The 7,110-nt window shown below is 38.0% G+C and overlaps 1 pseudogene; it reads left to right on the top strand.

Annotated features, from left to right (window-relative positions):
* Window positions 1-2,918: 2,918 nt before the first annotated feature.
* Window positions 2,919-4,324, top strand: LOC122107192 (annotated as a pseudogene).
* The last annotated feature ends 2,786 nt before the right edge of the window (window positions 4,325-7,110 follow it).

Here is a 7,110-nt window from a genome sequence, read left to right as displayed (position 1 = left end):
GGACCCATCACAAGAATGAGATGTACAAGACCGTTATGTCGAAAAATGAATTTTGCAACTTTGGCATGGGTGGAGGGAAGAAGGGAGGATGGTGGACAGGGGTGTGTGTGTGTGGAAATGGGAATGGATGATAAAGGGAAACAAAGGAGGAGGCAACAATGTTTGATAAGAAATGTACTCATTACCTTGCCCATGTAATTGTAACCCCTCTGCACGGCATTTTCACAATTAAAAAAAAAAAGAAATGTACTCATTACCTTGCTCATGTAACTGTAACCCCTTTGTACAGTATTTTCACAATAAAAAATTAAAAAAGAAAAAATCTGGGATAAAAATAATAATCTAAAATTTACAAAAGAATTGCAAATATAGAACACAATATTCTTATATTCCATCTATCTAGACCTGGCCAATTTTAAAGATTTTGGCATATCATTCATCACTCTATCTCATTGGTGAAGATTTTCCTTTCTAAAACCAGCTAAAAAAAGGCTAGAAGAAGCAAGTGATTGTTCAAATATGCAGACACTTTTACAATGTCACATCAATCACCACATGTCAAGGAAACATGATTTCCACAATAAGCTTTCAATAACATCCCAAACTGGAAATCTAAAGATTTCCTGAGAAATAAGTGTGAGTGTTCCAAAGAAGTGTAGATAAATAATACTTTAATGAAATCTTTGGAACATACAAAGACAAGGTGAGCAAAGAGAAATAAAACATAAAGATGAAAAAACAAGCAAAAACCCTGGAGCTAAAGAAATGAATAATGTAATAAATGAGACAGACAACTATACTAGTAAATTAAACATATTAAAAGAAATGGGAAGATATTTCAAAGACAGATCATTTGAAACCATCATAGTACAGAGAAATAGTGAAAGTGAGTGAAGAATTCTACATGATTTATAAGAACTAATTTTTATAAGAACTAATGATTTATAAGAAAACTAAATCTTGCATAAGTATTATGAAAGGTTAAGGAGAGGAAAAAGGAGAGGAACCTTAAAGAAATAGTAAGCTGGGCACTGATGAGTCATACATGAAATCCTAAATATTCAAGAGGTTGAGATCGAAAGAGCATGGTTCCAAGCCAGCCTGAAGAGGAAAGTCCATCAGACTCATGTCCAATTAAATAACCACCAAAAAAACTAGAAGTAAAGCTGTGGTTCAAAGTAGTAGAACACTAGTCTTGAGCAAAAGTACTCAGAGACAGCATCCAGGCACTGAGTACAAGCCCCAAAATAGACCCAAAAAAAGGTAGATACGAATGTCCCAAAGGTGGTAAAAATAAAAATAATTCTGGTCCATTAAGGTCAAAGACCTTGTCAGTTTTGGCACTCCGAAGAACATATCAAGACATATTCAAATTGTCAAAATTCAGAGATAGATTGTATGAGCATAAATATAAGAAGGTATAGGTGGCTCACACCTGAAATTCTAGCTACTTTGGTGTCTGAGACTTGGAGATTCAGAGTTTGAGTACAATCAAGTCAAAAACGATTATGAGACTCCCTATTGCAAAACCAACTGTCAACATGCAAAGCTGGAGGCAGGGTATAACTGGTCAGCATCCGGTGTAAGTTTTTGGTCCAAACCCTAGTAGTGGCTAGAAAAGGAAAGGAAAGAAAGGAAAAGAATAGGAAAGAAAAGAAACCTTAGCTGGGTGCAGGTGATTTATTCTTATAATCCTACCTACTCAAGAGGCTGAGATCTGACTATGAATGTTAAAATCCTGTCCAAACACAGTAAAGTTTGTGAGATACTTATCTCCAACCAAACACTCACTCCACACACAAACACAAACACACACACACACACACACACACACACACACACACACACACACAGCTTTGCTAAGTCCATCAAAACCTTGCACAAAGTAAAATGTGTCTGTTCAAAAGTAATGAAGTCCTTTCCTAGACAAAAGATCAGAATTAAGCAACTTTAAACTTGTTTTAACAGAAATATTTTAAAAAGTGTGTGTGTGTGTGTGTGTGTGTGTTCTCAAAGCTGAAATGGGCTGTTGCTAATTAGTAGTATGTAAGGGAAAGTATAAATCTTACTGGTTAAAGCTCATTTACATTTAATTCATTATATTCAAATGCCAGGAACTTGAGTTCATGAAAGACCATCCACTAGCTGCTGGTGGGAAACAGATAAAGTTTCCAGGTGTAGGAGATTTGCAACACAGCTAGAGCCTGGACTGCTGGAAGCTATAGGACATCTGGGAGAACCAGGTGTTTTTGCCAAGTTCTTTATACCCACAGGGTTAGAAAACATTCAACAATGAAGAGACTGACCCCACCCCTTGGAATTCTTGCCCCGCCTAACCCCACCCCCAGCAAAAGGAAGGTAAGGGGTTTCTATGGTAATCATAAACAAGAGTCAAGAGTGTGGGACTCGGGCTGGGAAAGTGGCTCAGTGGTAGAGCGTTTGCCTTGCATGCCTGAGGGCCTGGGTTCGATTCCTCAGCACCACATAAGCAAACAGAAAATAGCCGGAAGTGGCGCTGTGGCTCAAGTGGTAGAGCGCTAGCCTTGAGCTGAAGAGCTGAAGGACAGCGCCCAGGCCCCCCCAAAAAAAAGTGTGTGGGACTCTTCCTGGTGTTTGAAGAGTCAAACCTAGACAGTCAGAATATGCGGCAGTGTTGTGCAGACCCACACCCCTGAGATTACAGCAAAAAGAATATTTTCAGAGCCCTCTGTGTTTTCAAGCATCTGAAGAATTGGAGTTTGTTAGCCATGTGCTACGTTTTCTTGATGGACATAGAGATTGATGTTACTACCTTCTTATTGAACAATTCCTTACCTATTGAATGTTCCCACTCCCCTTGAAGGCATTTGGGAGTGTTGGAGTAAGCTACAAAACTCTGTGCCCCAAATCGTCTGATTTCTGCTCTGCCTAGATTCACGATGCAGGCCTCCACCCCAGGAGGTAAAAGCTTTGTTATCACACTCCATGGCCTGCTTTGGTCCTCCTCATTACAGGATGTGCAGAGTTTTTTCTCTGGTTGTGCTATTCATGATGGGGTCTCAGTAATCCATTTTGTTTACAACAGAATAGGGAAGCAGAGTGGTGAGGATTTTGTTGAACTAGAATCACAAGATGATGTTAAATTGGCCCTGAAGAAAGATAGAGAACACATGGGACACTGGTGCATCGAGGTGTTCAAATCACACCTAACTGAGATGGACTGGATGCTGAAGCACAGTGGTCCAATCAACTCTGGAAGCACAATGACAGCTTTATGCGACTTTTGGGGCTCCCATCTAGCTGTTCCAAGTAACAAATCGTTCATTTCCTCACACAACTGGATATCGTGTTAAACGAGATCACACTATCAATGGATTCTAAAGGCAAGATGACGCAAGAGGCTTTCCTGCAGTTTGCCTCAAAGGAGTTAGCTGAGCAGGCTAAAGAGAAAATAGGACAAACGTATGTGGAAGCATTCAAGAGCAATCAGGAGGAAATTATATCATCCTCAGAACTGCCTCTGAAGCTCACATCTGTGCAGCAGCGTCCTGGGCCCAATGACCGGCCAGGCACAGAGCGGAAATACATGCAAAATCTGAAGCAGGCAGGCGTGCAGAGAATAAAATCCAGTGCCTACAATGCTGCATGTATGGGATATGAGGAATACTGTGGTTATGGTGCAAGCTATGCAGGCTATGAAGGATGTGATGGCTAGAGTGCAGGGTGTTGTAGCTGTGAGGGATACAATGGCTATGCTGCAGGCTTTGGGGAATATGAGGGGAACAATGGAGTCAATGCAACATATTGGGGTTACCAGGGATACAGTGGTTATGAGGGATACAGTGGCTTCTGTGTAACCTATGGGGTCTACCCTGGGTATAGTGGCTATGAGAGTTATGACACATACAGTTGCTTCAGTGACAACTACAGATTCATCCCCAGTGTGTTGGAGTCAGATCGTAACTACTGTCCACTGGGAATGTATGATCACAAGTATAAAGAAGGCGAGTTGAAAGTGTAGAGTACCGCTGGGCACTGTATCCATATGAGGGGATTACCATTCAAAGCCACTCAGAATGATATTTACAATTTTTTCTCCCTATTTTGCCCCATGAAAGTTCATATTGAGATTGGTCCTGATGGAAGAGTGACAGGAAAAGCCAATGCTGTGTTTGCTGCTTATGAAAAAGCTGTGGCAGCTATGTCAAAAGACAAGACCAACATGCAGCATAGGTATATAGAACTCTTCCTCAACTCAAAACCCAGCACTGACACTGAGGCTTATAAAAGCCAGGTTTTGTGTCAAACAGAGTTGTCAATGGCAGAGGTATTTCTAGTGGCTTAGAGAGTTGGTCAGTGAATGACTGTAATAAGTCACCACTACAAAAGTCAGAGCAGGATAACTAGTTTTGTAGAGCATTTGAATGATCTCTACCCGATTTGTCACATAAGCAAAGAAGACCAGTTTAAAGCTCTAGAGGAAAGTGTGGGACCCATGTTGTACCATGAGTTTATGAAATCTGAATTAAAAACATTACATCTTCACTCATTTCTAATGAAAATTTTTCTTCCTGAGTTTGATATTGAGTAAACTATCTCCGTCTGCTTTTCTCAAATAAAATTTTAGTAACATAGTTCATAGTGATGTTATCTGAGTTAAAGCTGTTTGAAAATATTAAATGTTAATCTTTTACCACTGTGAAAACATTTGAAAGATATATTTTTTTTTTTCTGGTTCTGGAGCTTGAACTCAGGTCTTAGGGAATGTTCCTCAGCTTTTTTAATCAAGGTGAACATTCCACCACTTGAATAACAGCTGCATTTCTAACTGTTTTCTAGTTAAGGATCTCACAGACTTCTTTCCGGGTCTGACTTTACATTGAAATTTCCAGATTTCAGCCTCCTGAGTAGCTAGGATTATAGGTGTGAGTCTCTAACACCTGGCTTGGGAAGATATACTTATCTGGAGAATTTAAGATGCTAAATTTCTCATTTAAAGAGAAGCATTTCTCAAATTTATTCATTCTACTTTATATTTCCTTTTAAAATATGTTTAAAAATTAGTTTTGAGTGGCTGGGAAGGTGGCTCAGTGGTAGAGTGCTTGCCTTGCATGCTTGAGGCCCTGAGTTTGAGTCCTCAGCACCACATACGCAGAAAAAGCTGAAAGTGGTGTTATGGTTCAAGTGGTATAACACTAGTCATGAGCTGAAGAGCTGAGGGACAGCACCCATGCCCAGAGTTCAGGCTCCACCACTGGCAAAACAACAACAACAAAAATAGTTTTGAGAATTGAAACACAGAATTAATACTTTAGGAATGATGCCTTGACTTACAGCTTTCTTTGTGCTTTCTTTACTCTGGTGTATATTTTGCTAAGTGTTATTTGTATCACTTGACTATATTGTGCTAAATGATTTTTTTCTTAAAACTATAGTGTTATAATACTATATTCAAACTCTATATTTTCTTATAACTAGTATATTAATAATTTCTTATAACTAGTATATGTTTTAAAGACAAAAATATTTCACAAATAACTACTACTATATTTTACACAAATCTGATGGTAACACAGAGCAAAAATTCCAAGATAAATATGCAAAAGGCAAAGAGGAAAAATCAGTACATAACACTACAAAAGAGAGCTAAAGATAAAAAGGGATCTACACAATAACTAGAAATCAGTTGTCTGCTGAAACATGGTAGAAGAGAAGAGGATTGAGTGGGAGATACAAATGGAGGGACAGTAAGCCAATGCAGTCAGTATATTCAATGTACATTATATAAAAATTGAACTACATAACACGAGGGTAGGGATAAAAGGGGTAAAATGGAGAATGATGGAATTAGTGACATTGATCAAGAGACATTGAACTCATAACCTGACTTATAGAAGTGAAATCTCTTTGCACAAAGACTTAATGCTAATAACTACTTTGAAAAATTACCAGTAAACAGCTAATCTGTAAATAATCATTAAGCAGAAATAATTTCTTACCAATCAAAATAATCTTGAATATAAATGTGAAGTTTCCAATCACAACACAAATAACTTTCCTGACAGAGGAATATTACATGAAATAAATATTAAGTTCACAATGATCATGCAATCATGTAGTCATAAAGAAGATATAAATATTGGAACTATATGCACCGAATATTAGAGTACCTAAACATATGAAACAAATATTAATATATCTGAAAAAAAATAAATGAAATAATAGAAGTTGACTTATTTCCCCATTTTCAACAATGGATGATTCATCCAGATGAAAAAATCTTATAAATATTGAACTTGAACTACATCTTAAACCAAATGGATCTAACATTCAAAGAAAGCTTATTCTGTCCAAGGCAAGATACACTCTTTATAAATACATGTAGGATTTTTTTTAGGATAAATCATATGCTGTGCAAAAAAAAGAGACAACAAATTAATAAAACTTAAAATGAAGTATATTTCCTAACTTCACTGGTTTGAAACTAAATATCAGTAACAGGAGGAAACCAGAGCATTTGCAAAAGAGAAGTATTCAGCTTTCCAGGCTCTGATTCTTGTGGAAACTAGATGGCAGATGGTACATGATGGACAGTTAGCTACATAGGGTAAAAGGAACTCATTATGGACATTGAAATGAAAGAGACAAACTGGGCCTCCAAAATCTTCCCCAAATAATGCCTGGAGTGACTTGAGTAATTTTCATTAGATACACCTTTTTAAAGATGAGTCACAATACACAAGCCTTTGTCACAACAACCCTGAAATACATTCAAAATATATTCAAACCATACAAAGTACCAACGTATCAAACAAGAGAGATCACCAAGCAATAATGCATCACATAAAGTACAAAGGAGGAGGCAACAATGCTTGATAAGAAATGTATTCATTACCTTGCTCGTGTGATTGTAACCTCTTTGTACAGAATTTTCACAATAAAACACTTATTAAAAAAAAAAAATGTGCCGGGCACCGGTGGCTCACGCCTGGAATCCTAGCTACGTTGGAGGCTGAGATCTGAGGATCTTGGTTCAAAGCCAGCCAGAGCAGGAAAGTCTGTGAGACTCTTATCTCCAATAAACCACTAGAAACCCGGAAGTGGTGCTGTGGCTCAAGTGGTAGAGCACTC

Source organism: Dipodomys spectabilis, unplaced genomic scaffold (genome assembly GCF_019054845.1).
Source record: "Dipodomys spectabilis isolate Male_0828 unplaced genomic scaffold, ASM1905484v1 ptg000048l, whole genome shotgun sequence".
NCBI lineage: Eukaryota > Metazoa > Chordata > Mammalia > Rodentia > Heteromyidae > Dipodomys > Dipodomys spectabilis.
Note: the sequence above shows the minus strand (reverse complement) of the source record. Positions and strands in the feature narration are given on the sequence as shown.